The sequence below is a fragment of the Podarcis melisellensis genome (assembly GCF_964234715.1).
Source record: "Podarcis melisellensis genome assembly, chromosome: 1".
NCBI lineage: Eukaryota > Metazoa > Chordata > Lepidosauria > Squamata > Lacertidae > Podarcis > Podarcis melisellensis.
In genome coordinates this window covers 59,739,418-59,754,487 of record NC_138528.1, presented here as the reverse complement: position 1 = coordinate 59,754,487, position 15,070 = coordinate 59,739,418, and the positions used below count along the sequence as shown (strand labels likewise).

The window sequence follows — 15,070 nt, the reverse complement described above, 5'->3', positions numbered from 1 at the left end:
TATGAGAAACAGCAAATCAAGGAAGCAGCACCTTGGTATCATAAGAAAAGGTAGAAGTGAGACCTTTTGATCAGGTGGTGTTCAATCAGAACTGGGTTAATTTCTAGCACCTGGTCTGTCTGCTCTAAAAAGACAACTACCCAACACACACACGGATTTGCTTTGCAGGTCTCATCCAGATGCACACACCTTTCAGCCTTTAGTAATCAAAAGCACCCTTTCCTTCCCAGCCTAGTTGAATATTGTTAGTACTGAAGGACAAACTGCATCCTGCCACGTCCAAAACAGAATGAAGCCCCGCCCCCTAGTTTTTAAGACCACCCCATGGATGGTACTGGAGCAATTGTGTGTGGGGGGGTGCGAGATCTGGGAAGCTTACAGAGATAAAGTGGCAGTTTTGCATTTAACACCAGCATTTAGCACTAGCTCAGGGGTATTGAGAGCTGCTTGATTAGAGGAGCAAGGAAGGAAGGATGTGTGTGTGTGTGGGGGGGAATTGGTAAGTGCCTCCTTCAGCTTCCCCCCTATCTAGTTGGTATGATCCTTTCCCTCAAAATGAGAACTTCGGGACCACTTGCTGCAGTTCAAGCGAAGCAAGAAACGTGTCGTCGTGCTTCTTTTCCTTGAGGTAATAGCGTGCTTGTTTTCCTTCTGTGTGTAAAAATGAGGTGTGCGCTTAGGAAGAAAACCCAGTCTTTGGAATGGCTGGGATAAGAAGAAAAATTCCTTCCAGTAGGACCTTAAAGACCAACTAAGTTAGTTCTTGGTATGAGCTTTCGTGTGTATGCACACTTCTTCAGACACACACCTGTGCATCTGGATGAGACGTGCAAAGCAAATCCGTGTGTGTGTGTTGGGTAGTTGTCTTTTTAGAGCAGACAGACCAGGTGCTAGAGTGTATCTGAAGAAGTGTCCATGCACACGAAAGCTCATACCAAGAACTAACTTAGTTGGTCTTTAAGGTGCTACTGGAAGGAATTTTTTTTGTTTTGTCTATGGCAGACCAACACGGCTACCTATCTGTAACTGGGATAAGAAGCTTCCTGTTCAAACCTAAAATCTGGGAGGAACTCATAAAACGGCCTTAGCCAAGCTGCTTGCCTCCCTCTTTCAGTTTCCCCTGTGGAAAATGAGGACAGTTACTCAGTCGTGTCTTAATAGGATTCCTGTAGAGTTGACAGGACCCAGGAGTGGGTCACAACAGGAACACTGTCATGCAAATAGATGGTAAATGGTTAAGAAATGGGTCTCCAAATGCATGTTTGGGTTAAAAGTGGGTCCTGGGGTCTGAAAAAGGACATACTACAAAGCCAGTAGTAATTATTCCGAGTTGCTCAGGTCTTGACATGCTTTCAGGTGGAGCCACACCCTTGTCCAGATATTGCCTTTATGATGGTGCTTTGAATACAGTACCTGATTGATAACGGGATCCTCCTATCCCTCTTTGTTCTCCACATGGTGCTAGTCCCTTTTAAGTGCGATTTACTGTATGTTCTTTTTATAAGAATTTAAAGTCTCAAATATATAAATTAAATGTTAATAAATTTACAAGGCAAACACATACATAAGTATCTTCTTATTTGGCGATCACTTGTAGCCGAGTAAGATTGTCTTCCATTAACACAGTTTTAACAATGAGTCTGAAAGTGACTGTGGAGGCCAGTTCTGGATCCACATGTCCTTCCACAGTGGGGACATTGGTTTCTGGGTGGGAGTTGATCACGGTGTGGATTTGCCAAGCGTGCCTTCCTCTTAGCACGTTTCTCCCTTGCGTCCTGAGTTCGAGTGTCTTCAAAGCCCATGACACCTTTGGTAAAGGCTGTTCTCCAACTGGAGCGCTCGCAGGCCAGTGTTTCCCAGTTGCCAGTGTTTATACTACATTTTTAAAGATTTGCCTTGAGACAGTCTTTAAACCTCTTTTGTTGACCGCCAGCATTACACTTTCCATTTTTAAGTTCAGAATAGAGTAGTTGCTTTGGAAGATGATCATCAGGCATCCGCGCAACATGACCAGTCTAACAAAGTTGATGTTGAAGAATCATTGCTTCAACACTGGTGATCTTCTTTCCAGTACACTGATATTAGTTCGCCTGTCTTCCCAAGTGATGGGTAAAATTTTCGGAGACACAGTTGATGGAATCTTTTGAGGAGTTGGAGATGGTGTTTATAAGTGGTCCATGTTTCACAAGCATACAGTAAGGTTGGTGGTACAATAGCTTTGTAAACAAGCATTTTGGCTTCCATGCGAATGTACTGGTCCTCAAACAACTTTGCACTTCAATCGGAAGAAAGCTACACTTGCAGAGCTCAGGCGATGCTGGATTTCGGCATCAATGTTGTTCCTTGTGGACAGATAACTGCCTAGGTAGGAGAAGTGATCAACATTTTCCAACGTTACACCATTGAGTTGAATTTTTTGCACTGCAGAGGGGTTATTTTGTACTTGTTGGTGCAGCACTTTGGTTTTTTGGATGTTGAGTAATAGGCCAAGCTTTTCATAAGCTTCTGCAAATATATTTAGGATGGTTTGGAGGTCATACTCTGAGCATGCGCACACTACATTGTCATCAGCATACTGAAGCTCTATGACTGAAGTTACGGTAACCTTACTCATTGCTTTCAGCCTGCTCAGATTGAAGAGCTTTCTATCTGTTTGATATGATTTCTACTCCGGTGGGAAGTTTCTCTTCGACACAATGTAGGATCATGGCAGTGAAAATAATGAATAGAGTTGGGTCTGAAACGGTGCAGGAAAGCAGTCCTGAAGCCATTTTGACTTTCCCAGTGACCTCAAGTGTTCCTCTGAAGTAAGGGAGGCAAATGGAGAAAGCCTCCCCATTGTCTCTTTACTCACAAATCCTGTCTTAAGGGTGTATCTGTGTATGAATAGAGTGAGCCTGTGACCTGGATTCAAGAACTAAAGTATTCACCATCACAAAAGAGTAGCCAGACTGCCCAGGTAATGCAATCAGAGACTATTATCAAGCAATTAGTGACCATTATCCTTGCCTTAGGATTCTGCTGTAGACCAGCCCTTCTGTGATGTATATATGATGTACTGGGGGGTGGCCTTAAGCTTAGAGGGTGGCAATTTCAAAAATTCCATGGTTCCGGATTCCTCCTCCCTCCTGCATGTGGTGAGTGAGGACCCTGTTGCAACAGTTTAATAAAGATCAGACTTACTAGCTGCTTTGCTTCTCAATATTCCCTGGTTGGCCTCTGTTGTTTTCTCCTACTGATAGGGAACCCACTTTAGGACTCTTTACGGGCTTTTGTATACCCTATAAGGGGGAAAAAGAGCAGATTTTGTTTACAACAGTGCTGATCGGCTCACGTATGGTGTTAGCTTGCTAGTCCTGCACCTGTCCAACCTATCCATTGCTGATGCTGTGGAGCACTGCATCTTGTGGGAATGTGCCGTATTAAATTATAAAACCAGCATGAAAAGCTTAATCCAGTAAAATAGGTTGTCAGATTTTTATAGGACTTCCCTTCCTTCATTTTGTTGTTATGACTGGAATACAAACTGATTAATAAATAGGAGTTTTGCCATTTTATTTCAACGGCATGATTGCACCTTTAAGCATTTTCTGTTAAGCAAACTGATTTTTTTAAAAAATTGATATTTTCCCACCAACCATCCTCTATTGAGTATTAGTAATAGTTTATTCTTTATTTAATAATACACAATTTACAGCTGTTTGCTTTCATTTATTAATAGCCCTTTCCACTGAACAGGATTAAGAGAAATAATTATTTTTACACACCATAGGGTCCCTGTCAAGTATTAGGTGGATGTCATTAACGTCTCAACAATTGGGAGTCAGAACTGCAAGCAGCCAAGTAGGTATATAAAGCTAATAGCGTTCAAAGTTTTTTCATCTTTCAGAAACAGTTTTGCTAGCCCACAAACTTTTGTCCATATAAAGCTGGGATTAAAAGATAGTCAGTGGAATATCTAATGCAAGACCTACAATATGTGTTAGCCAAATATGAGTTAGCAGTACAAAGGAGAAATACAGAGAAAAGTAGCATGTGCAGAAGATGCCAAGAATATATGCAATTTTCTGCTCCCAATTAAAAATATTCATATTGAGTTTTTGCAGATAATAGTTATCGTAGGATTATAATAGGCTGAGGGATAGAGGATATAGGACTGACCCAATGTTTCTCAAATAATTTTAAGCTAAAATTTGGAACATTTCAAGTTCTTCTTGAATAGTTGAGAAATTTCCCTCTTCTGCTGAAGAACCTTCTGCAAACTGGTCAAGTAACTGAATGGGGTAGAGAATTTCAGCCACAACTGTAGATCCGGTTTTAATATTATTGGGTTTTGTTTGACTGTTTTTGAAGAAGGCAATTGGCCTGGGCCCTAATTTTTTCAGTCCTCCTTTTCATAGCTCATCATCCATCAGTATGTGTTAACAATAGAGCTTAATTCAACAGTAAGTGACTGGAAATGTCTCATCCAGATTTAACCTTCAGAAATATTCAGTGAAATGCCCTCCTGTGTTTTCTGCCTATGATTGCAGGGCAGATTTGGGGAGGTAATTTTCATTTGGGAAAGAACAAGTAACTGAAATCCAAAAGAATGCATGTTAAAACTAATTGCCTGTGATGTATAAGAAGGACTGCACTCTGCATTCTGTTGCTTAGGGCAAAACAGTACATCAATCTGGATTGGGGCATTGCGCCACTTTCCTGCTGCCATTTGCCCACAAGGGTACAGCTTGTAGTAAACATAGCCTTCAGAGGAAAAGACTGGTGGTGGGATCTTCGGTATGGAGCCTAAGTCCAGATCGGGACCACATTCCAGAATAGGGTCTTTATGGCTACTTTTCCTAAACATTATTATTTATTAAATTTCTCCTTATTAAATTATTATTTATTGAATTTCATCAGATGATCACAGGGCCGTTTACAATATAAAAACACAAAAAATGTATATAGCAAACAAACCCACCCACCCACCCACCCCGCCCTGTGGTCAGCCAAGTATGCTTTAAAAGATGCATAACTAATGTAATGTGTAGTTTGGCTGAAGGAGAGATGGGGAATACGATGTTCACTTTACACTATTCAGGATGATAATAATAATAATGCATAACAGGTGCAACAGTGATGCTGATCTTCTACTTCAGTGGAATAGTGTTCAAAATATTCAGTGACAGTTTGTGGAACAGCAGGTAAATGAAGCAGAAAATGAAGCAACAGGTTTTCCCAAAAATGGTGGAGATTGTGAAACCGAGTAGTTAGCTCTACTAAGCACAATGGGGCTTATGTCTGGCTAAATATGTATACAACAGCACTGAATGGTTTTGTAATGAACATCTATTTTTACCATAAAATTCTATGCATCTATTGTGGGATTTTGGATATATTCTATATATATATATGGGAGAACATGTCTTGATTCTTCCTCCTAGAGTGAGATGGCTTAATAAGGAAAATAATAGAAGGATTTGTATTTAAAAAATAAATAACACGTAAGAAGGTAGTTGAAAACACTTCTGATGCATTTAGAAAAGTAAGTTGTACTAAAATAAATCCCAGTACATTAAAAAAACACATTTCATACTTTAAAAAGCTACTTTTAAGATGGGAATTAAGCATTTTAATTGCACAGGGATTTATCAAAGCATTATCAGTACAAAAGAAATTCTTTTTCTCGTGCATTAGTTGCATACTAATTAACACAGTTTGATCTTCTCTAGATGAGCATGTTCTGAATTATTACAAATGGGAGAAAAGCGGTCTGTACACACAATATTATTTTATAGCATTTATTAAGAAACTGGAGTTTTTAATTGCTCCTTCAGATGTCTCAGAAACAGATGAAAAAGGACTCCAGCAATAAACACACTTCATGAGATTGCATGTACTATTTCCCACAATATTATTGAAGTTAGGTGTGTTACACGCTATCAGTTTCAATTAAGTCATGCTTTCCACTTCTAAAGAACTTTACCTGGGGGAAAGCTCAGTGGGGCTTACTTATGTGAAGACATATAACTAAAGTTAAGACCTCTTGAATTGAGGTGTTATTCAGAAAGGCCTTGACTCCGGGAAGGTGTATGTCTGTAATCTATCATCTCAAAAACACAATTTGCCATATGTGTAGTTCATGTGGCTGCCGACAGATCTGTGAACTGCAGTGTGACAAGAGACCACTTCAAATAGGTTCATCCACGCAAATACATGCCTATCATGAGAGCCACAGCAATTCCTACATAGAGTTTAATGACCGCTGTGTGCTGTGCGCATATAAGGAAGAAACCTTCAAACATTCTGGACTGTAATCCACAGCTATTTAAATACTCATAAAATTCTTTAAAAAAAAATCCCTGCTCTGTTATTATCCAATCAGTAAGTATATTATAGTTTAATCATTTGTATGAGCTCTGACTAATATATGAGCAAGGTGCATGTAACTATGCCTTTCTCTTAGCCAAGTTCCATCAGAAAAATGCACCTTTTTAAACTAGTGAATAAATTATGCAATAATTATAATCAAATAGAAAGCTGGGGGAGGTGGGTTTCTCCTGAACACTTAGCATCAAAAGATTCAACCCTCACCCCCCCATTTTTTTGCTTTTTCAAATACAAATTTTCTGTAGTCTCCTGAGTCCATTCAGCACCACATTAAAGCTTCGAAAATGTGTGCACTACTAGGAACAAACCATTAACCTCAAGGAATCATAGGTCACAGCATGAATGGCAATCACCGGCATACTATGAGTTCCTAGCACTGAGAGTCAATGGTTTAATTAAACAAGATTTGCATGCTGCATGTAGATCACACACTGTGAAACACCTTGAGGCCAAGGCTGTCAGTATAATGTTTCATGGGATTGTGCTTAGCCTTCTGGCTGTTAGCAATGGCCATGGGAAAACAAAAGGTGCTGGCTCAGAGCAGAGAGTCGATTCAAACAGGAACAGCAGCACACAACACGCAGACAATTCTCTCGAGGTTTGATTGTGTATTTTGAAAGGAACTTAACATACTGAAGTAGTCAGGAGAACATGCCCTATAACAATTTTGAATTGTCTCTGAACTGAGGCGCAGCTCATGCACACAACGACAGTGCTTAATTTCCTCCAAACAATACACCTCAGGATTGCACTTCAGTGACTGACTAGTGCTGGAAGGATACGAATGTCAGCACAGGATTGCAAGGATTTCTGCAATTGTACCTTCCCTGTTGGGAAACAATGAGAACAGGGCGATCACTGCAACTTCATCTAGTCAAAAAGGTCTATCTTCAGGTTAAAATATGGCAGTTCAGCACCATAGGTGCTATTATTTTCAAGATCAGTGTGTCAACCATTGCAATGTAGGTCCAGTGGTAGCTGGCTTTTATCCAGGTTAAGAAGCTATCCACAATAAGCCATTATTATAGAAACTGATGGGCAATATGGCCTTGATATTCTCACCTTCATTTAATAGATGACTTTGCTAAAACTTGTCTTCTTTTGCCCCAATTCAGCAAAAGATTTATCTGTGTTGCTTATGCACACGGATTGAAATTTATCTTAGTACATAGTTCTGCATGTGTAGTGGTAGGTTGCGTGCAATTGGTGCTCAACTTCTGAAGATTCCCAGTGATACCTGTTAGGATTTTTGTTCCGTGTTTGCAGTCATGGGATTGTTGTTATCACATGACGGCGTATGTTTTCATTCCACAGTGTGGGAAGTGACGGAGACAGGATGTTTTGTGTTACTATGTTCCGGAATGTAGGATTATTGTCCTTTGTTCTTTCCCTTTGCTGACTGATGAGAAAGAGGAACGAGCTAAGTCAGAATGCTTCAAGTGTATTATATGTAAATAAAGTAGATTAGCCAAGATGCGGTGCTATTGGGTCTGTTACGCAAACCGCCAATACTCTGCAGGTTCCTAAGAGTGCTGATGCTTCTTGGTATTGGTCGCTGTGATGTTTGGATTGGAGAAAGCTTTTGAAGCTCCCGAACGAACGACCAGGAGGAAGAGAACATGCCAGTCGGCCTACAGAGTAAAGAGTGGAGTGGGTTGGATGACCTTTTTTGACTTGATGGCCACATTGAGAGTCAGCTCTCTGGGGGTCAGATGGTTGGACACAAGCACACTCTCAGAGTACAGGCAGGCAGATGCGTAGACATTGGCACATGTAGTCAAGAAGGTGCATGCACACACCTTCAGCAGAGGAAGATATACAGGCCGGCTGGCAGATACACACATTAAGGCAGGTGGACAGACACGCACACGCACACATATTCAAGGACTTTTCCATCACTTTCTCCTTACTTACAGACAGAGGGGGAAGGGGCGATCTGCTATGGCGCTTCATGTAGTTTTGCACCAATGCCTGATGAAGAGATACAATCTCCAACCAGGGTTTTCATGACCTGGCTAAATGCTTTGTGTGCATTCTGTTAGCTTTATACTTCAGCTGCGCTTGAGAATAATAGCCAACATTAGCAGATGGCTGCCAAGAGCATCTGCAACAAAGAAGACTAAGTAGAACTTTTGGGTTTTCTAACAAGTCCCAGTTGACAGAAAAGTGTGCACAAGTACCTGAGGGCACATGAGGAAGCCAAATGAAGGTAACAGAATACGTAAACAGGGTTTGGTGTCTTTTTCTTTTTTAGAGGAGAGATCATTGGAGATGTGGCATTTTGTAACATTTGGGTTTATTTATAAATATGAGAAGAGAACATAGGTGGAGGCAAACAACTTAAACACGCCTTCAAGCAGCAGGTCCACTGCCCTGTGTCAGGTCCCCAGAAAGAGGCTTCTGCATCCAAGTAGGTGACTTCAGCTGACAATCCCTCTCCCTTTCCTTCCTTCTCCCTGCCTACTTCTGTTTCTGATTCCAAAAAATGTCAGTTTTTCCTACGTACAATTCATTGGTTAGAGTGTGTATGTTGAGGGTCATCTTCTCTGGGATCAGATGGATTCTCTGTACCATGAATAGGGAACCTGTTGTTGTTGTTTAGTCGTTTAGTCGCGTCCGACTCTTCGTGACCCCATGGACCAGAGCACGCCAGGCACTTCTGTCTTCCACTGCCTCCTGCAGTTTGGTCAGACTCATGTTTGTAGCTTCGAGAACACTGTCCAACTATCTCGTCCTCTGTCGTCCCCTTCTCCTTGTGCCCCCAATCTTTCCCAACATCAGGGTCTTTTCCAGGGAGTCTTCTCTTCTCATGAGGTGGCCAAAGTATTGGAGCCTCAGCTTCACAATCTGTCCTTACAGTGAGCACTCAGGGCTGATTTCCTTAAGAATGGATGCGTTTGATCTTCTTACAGTCCATGGGACTCTCAAGAGTCTCCTCCAGCACCATAATTCAAAAGCATCAATTCTTCGGCGATCAGCCTTCTTTATGGTCCAGCTTTCACCTGTAGGCCCCCCCCCCCATTTCCCATCATCCTTCACTATTCGCTATGCTGGCTGGGGCCAATCGGCGTCGGGGTCTAACAACACCTGGAGAGCCACAGGTCCCCCCATCCCTGCTCTTACTTGGAATATTCCGTAAAAGCCTCCCATTTTCTAGGATTTAGCTTCCTTAAGGAGCCATTACAAAGCTTTAGGCATTCTTTTGCCTGACAAAGGATGTAAACAGGCTGGTTTTCATAATGATACACTTTGAGCTTTGTCAGTTCTATCAGCAGGACTGGCTCCTGTTGATCCCAGGATCTCAGTTTGCTGTTGCTTGTCCCTCCCCTCTGCTGCTGGTTTCTCCGGTCTACTCATAAGAAATGCCAAAATCAGGCTTTTTCAACCTCGGCCCTCCAGGTGTTTTTTGCCTACAACTCCCATGATCCCTAGCTAGTAGGACCAGTGGTCAGGGATGATGGGAATTGTAGTCTCAAAACATCTGAAGGGCTGAGGTTGAGGAAGCCTGGCCAACATCGCCTAAGGAATTTTGGGTGTTGTGGCACTTGAGAAAGCCTTCTTACACAAGCTCTCTCTCTTACTCCTAACAACTGTTTTTCAGAATATTGCTTTTTCGGCTGCAGCAGGTTTCACAAAATCTTATTAGACATGGATACCCTATATAGATAAAGGGAAATAAGTTAGCATAAACAGCCACAAGCACTATTTACAATTTAGACTCTGTTTCTCTTCTTCATGGTAGTCTGCTTATAATTCAGGCTGTGGAAATAAAAGTGAGTCCATTTCTCCCATTTATTTAAAGCAAAACTCAACAAACCTGCTGCACCTGGGACTGGGTGTGGAGAGTGCCGCTGAATGGGACACAGCTGTTGACATCCACCTTGGGATTGCCCTTAAGAAACAAGCCTAGAGGCAGCAGACTAGAAAGATGGCTGCTGTTTCCCGGAACTCTTCTCTTTGTGAGATGTTTGCAGGTGAGCTGAGAGTTTGTTTGGACCCTGGGTGAGATCCCAGAGAATAAGAGGAAGGATGCGTCAGAAGGAAATTGAATTGATACTGATTTTTATATATAAGTCACTTTGCACTAATGCAACTTCCCCTCCCATATCCTCTCCCATGTGCACTCCATAAATTTGCATTGAACCCCCAGAACATTTTTAGGGGGTGTGCAGGGAGATGAGAGGGAAAGTTAGTTCCATTGCGTACCCCCAAGTGCTTGTGCTGCCGAACTGTTCAGTTGGATGCCACCTTTTGTAAGACAAGGTTACCCCCTGCTTCCATCCTTGACCCACAAATTGTGGTGGGTGCTGCAATTGGTGACATCTCAGAGTGTTTACCCAGTTACTTGATCCCAGGAGGGAATTGTGGTGATGAGAGATTAGTAAGCACTATTATGCATAAGGCTCTCTGGACTGGTTCAGTTTGCATCAGGTTTTTGTACAGACGTGTTCTTTCAGGCAGTGTTTGTTCCCCTCTTCAAATGTAGCCCAGTTTCATTCTAAACTACTTTGCTGACAGGAAAAATGACTGAAATTAAATGAAATGACTTGTGAAGACTCTGCAACAAAGGAAACACTTGTTCGTCATGAGGCATATCTAGCGCATAAATCATAGAGAAATGTCATCCTGAAAGCCTGTATTCTTTCTGAAAAGCTTCATTACAATGAAGACAATATACAAAGCAGAAGCAAAGAAAAGCTGCTAAATAACAGGTAATAGTAATAAAATCTCAATAAAATCCCATTATCCAGATGCTGATTATCTGAGGGTGCAATCCACTGAAGAAACCCCAAGTGTTAAGGAAATTAAAAGAAGTACGCATAACAGCTTAATTTGCATGGAAGTGGCTATGGTGATTGGCTTGGTTGGTTGTGGCATTTGGAATATTTTAGCTGGCAGGGCTGATGCTCACTAATAATGGGATCGTAATACAGATTTTTGCTATTCAGAATACTCATTTTTATTACGACTTAAGTCACCCTTACCCTGACCTTCTCACTCTCTTCGTAATTAATAATGAGACATATTTTGAGCTAATGCCCACTCTTGCATTTGCAAAGCCAGCATTCAACATACCAGGCTAGTGAGGCTCATAGCTGCTGTTTGATTATGCTCTGAACATTTTTTTATCTGTGCTTTGGGCAAGTCCACATATGGGCAGGATCTCAAGTTAGCCTGACTCCTAAATAAGATCTGTGGTCCCTCTTTGTATCCAGCTTGTCTCCAAGCCTGGATGAGGAAGGGCCTCTGCTCTGGAGGATCCCTGCCCCCCCATTTCCTTCCTCTCTTGGAAGCCATCTCATTTGCTTCATTTAACCTTTTGTGGGCCAAGGAGCAAGCTCTCACTGAGAATCCAAGGGCTGCAATCCTATACATCCACTTCTTTGGAAATGGTGGGGTGGGGGCACCTACCTTTCAGTAAGGAGGAATGAGTTTGTGCATTCACAGCAGGTTTCAATTAATGTACTAATTACACCAGGCAGCTGGAAGTTGATGCTACACTACAGAAGTGAGATGAAAAGAATTGAGAAGCCAGGGAATGCAGGAAGCATTGATGGCAAAGGTAAAGGGACCCCTGACCATTAGGTCCAGTCGTGGCTGACTCTGGGGTTGAGGCACTCATCTCGCTTTAGTGGCCGAGGGAGCCAGCGTACATGTGGCCAGCATGACTAAGCCGCTTCTGGCAAACAAGAGCAGTGCACAGAAACGCCATTTACCTTCCTGCCAGAGCGGTACCTATTTATCTACTTGCACTTTGACGTGCTTTCGAACTGCTAGGTTGGCAGGAGCAGGGACCAAGCAACAGGAGCTCACCCCATCGCGGGGATTTGAACCGCCCTTCTGATCAGCAAGCCCTAGGCTCAGTGGTTTAACCCACAGCGCCACCCGAATCCCCATTGATGTCTAGGGGCATGTAATTAGGTAAGGGAATGCAAAATGGAAGTGTGTATTTCAGGCATAGGCAAATTTGGCCCTCCAGATGTTTTGGGACAATAACTCTCATCATCCCTGACCACTGGTCCTGTTAGCTAGGGGTGATGGGAGTTGTAGTCCCAAAACATCTGGAGGGGCGAGTTTGCCTATGCCTGGTGTATTTGGTAAGCATCTAACTGTAAATTAGGGTTTGATCTCTTAGAATTTTCCCAGCATCAGGGAAATCTAAATTGACTGTAAAATCAACTGTGAGGGGGATGCTGCATGAGGGAAACATGTGGATGACACCTCAAACCAGCCTCAAATATGCAGTAAATACACAATAGAACTTGGTGTGGATGAGCAATTGGTCTCATTGATACATAGCCCTTTCCTTTCTCAAAGCTGCAATGTAGTTTAGTCTTAGCATCCCTAGTGCATGTGTTGTTGCTGTTGTTGTTTTAAGCATTTTTTTTATCCCTCAGAAAAGGTAACAACTAAAATTAAAACCATGGAATAGCCTAGTACATGTGTTTGCCTCTCCAATCATAATCCAAGGCCTGCCCCTGTAATTTCTACCATGAGCCCATGGTGTCACTGGTATTTATGCTGCACTTCCATGGGGAAGCATAGAAGCTGAGGATGTGCACTGCTGGAACAATACCACCATCATATGCAATTGCACAGTGGCTCAGTAGCTTATGGTGGGTAATAATTGTCTGGACTGACAGAATAGAACAGAAGCAATTCCCACCACCCAAGAGCCAGAAGAGGAGGTAGGTTGCAAAAACTCCAGAACACATCAGTGGAGGAAAAAGCTCCTCTAACAAGAGCTCAAAACAGTCTGGCTCATTAAAGCCACCCTTTGCAGTGTCAGGAGTTCTGCATTCTATGATGCACTGAACGGCAAGTTCATTGATGATGATGGGCATTAAATTCTGCCTCCTCAGAAGTTGTTAGACTAGACTTCCCATCATCGCTGACCACTGACTATGCTGGGTATGGCTAATGGGAGTGGTAGTCCCTATAAATGCTGTCCACAGCCTTTCACTAGACACTGCAAAGCTGTGAATGACCACAAAGGAGGCAGAATCTACCAGTTTCTAATCCCTCTGAAGGACAATTGGCGGTTCTTTTTAGCCATAAGGATTAGCTGTCAGGAGCTTAAAGGAAGCCAATTCACTTCTTACTCCCCCCCCCCTTTCTGTTTTTTCTTTTCCAACTGATACTCATCTTTCCATAGCTCCTGGAGACTGCTGAGCATGGGGATATTTTTCTATTGAACTTGGCTCCTTATACCTCCCTTGTGTATGTAACATCTTATTTGGTGGCGGATTTGTTTTGCTTACAACTTGATAGGTGCTCAACCATCTGTGATTGCAGTTTTTATGTAATAAGTGAGAATTACAACAACAACAACAACAACGTGCTACAAATAATCAGAGGGTGCTTTAAAAGTTCTAGTTTAGGATTGCCCAACATGGTTGTCAGGAGAACTCCATTCATGGGTGTTTGAGAATTATGTAACCACTTTCAAATTGTACATTTCTGCAGTAGCATAGAATCATAGAGTAGCATAGAACTGTAGAGTTGAAAGGGACCACAAGGGTCATCTAGTCCAGTGTTTCCCAACCTTGTGCCTCCAGCTGTTTTTGAACTACAATTCCCATCATCCCTGACCACTGGTCTTGCTAGCTAGGGATGATGGGAGTTGTAGGCCAAAAACATCTGGAGGCACAAGGTTGGGAAACACTGATCTAGTCCAACCCCCTGCAATGCAGGAATCTTTTTGCCCAGTGTGGTGCTTGAACCCAGAACCTTGAGATTAAGAGTCTTATGCTCTACTGACAGTGCCATCACACAGTATGTTAACTTTATGTGTACATTACAAACTGGAACAGAGATGTGTTTATAGTGCCGCCTCCCAACATAAAATCCTCTTTCTTTAACAACTCCATGTTATGTACAGAAAGCCCAAAGCAAAATGGTGCATGTGTGTAGAAGCTCCTGCTCACATATAGGGTTTGTGTGTGATGGTGTGCTGATCCTGCAGGACTCCTACACATGGGCAGGAGTTTGCATATTGGGCTTTGCATATAGACACCCGTGTGCAGCTGCTAAAGAAGATCTGATGGGGGCAGAGCGAAAAGCATGGCTCCAGTTCTGATTTGGACATGGTTATGCCACAGACACAAGCAACATATACAGAGGGCTTGTGTCTTTCAATTTCCACAGGGCTTGTCTAAGCTTTTTAAAAGAGGACATGGTATAGAACAGGCACGTCCAACTCCCAAGAGACTGCGATCTACTCCCAGTAAAAAAAAAACTGGCAGTGATCTACCCAAGGTGGCAACTAACTGGGGGGAGATTTGCCCAGAGTTGTTGAGCTTTTTTGGGAGAAGAGGCAAGAGTTGTTGAGCTTTTTGGGGGGAGCAAAGGTAGAGGAGCTGCTTTTCCATGATCACTTTCTCTCATCCCGCGATCTACCTGGGGCACCCCGGCAAAATACCGGTAGATCACAATCTACCCGTTGGGCATCCCTGGTATAGAATGTTGAATAGGACTAGGGAGAACCAAGTTCTAATGCCCACTTAGCCACAAAAGTTACTGGGTAAACCTGTGCTAGTCAGGGATTTTTTTTCAGGAGGAACTCATCCGAATTCAGTTCCAGCACCTCTCAGGTGGATGCCATTGCCATTCTAGCAGGAAAAAAGGAGGCGTTCATGGTGAGTTCTGGCACCTGTTTTTCTAGAAAAATAGCCCTGGCTCCAGTCATTCTTAGTGT

General features: G+C 42.5%; 1 long non-coding RNA gene across 2 annotated transcripts in view; it reads left to right on the top strand.

The window, feature by feature from the left end:
• Positions 1–377: 377 nt before the first annotated feature.
• LOC309353760 overlaps positions 378–15,070 on the top strand; it is a 53,637-nt gene continuing 38,944 nt past the window's right edge. The window contains exons 1-3 of one of the 2 annotated variants that reach the window (XR_014162002.1): positions 378–628; positions 3,773–3,843; positions 10,891–11,084. This is a non-coding gene — a long non-coding RNA (uncharacterized lncRNA). The remainder of the gene's footprint in view (positions 629–3,772; positions 3,844–10,890; positions 11,085–15,070) is intronic. The other variant, XR_014162001.1, reaches the window with a different exon arrangement.